This window comes from Embiotoca jacksoni, unplaced genomic scaffold (assembly GCF_022577435.1).
Source record: "Embiotoca jacksoni isolate LCO1_2020_lvr unplaced genomic scaffold, fEmbJac1.0.p SCAF_5, whole genome shotgun sequence".
NCBI classification, from domain to species: domain Eukaryota; kingdom Metazoa; phylum Chordata; class Actinopteri; family Embiotocidae; genus Embiotoca; species Embiotoca jacksoni.
Genome location: NW_027185403.1, coordinates 7,802,526 through 7,803,027, shown reverse-complemented (window position 1 = coordinate 7,803,027; position 502 = coordinate 7,802,526).

Sequence of the window (502 nt, the reverse complement as noted above, 5' to 3'; positions counted from 1 at the left end):
CTCCGCCTCCTTTTCCCGGCGGATGGCTGTTTGAGCCAATGGTGGTTCTTCCGTACAGCACATTAGTGGTACGAGTCGGTACTTCGTGTCCCTTCACGGAAAGACCCGAGAGCGGCCTACTTTCCTCTTCTGACTAGACAACCTCCTGTATCTGTTTCAGCCGTATTTTTATTTATTTTTTTTTAAATGTCAGCATACGTATTAAGTATGAGTCAAGTTATTACTGCGCACATTTTGTTGTTAACCTGTTAACCCACGTCGTAGGTAGTAGGTACATTATGTTAGTTTGTTTTGTTAAAAAGCATTCACAAACTAATTTCATTTTTCAATTGAATTTTGTTTACGTAGCACCAAATCACAACATCGGCCCAAGTAATCTCAGGGCAATTTACAATGTCCTTACAAAAGATCCATACCACTTTGTAGTAGGAAAGGAAATGTAACTAACATTTTTCACAGAAGATCAAGTAGGATAAGTTTTGTTTTTTGTTTTTTGTTTTTT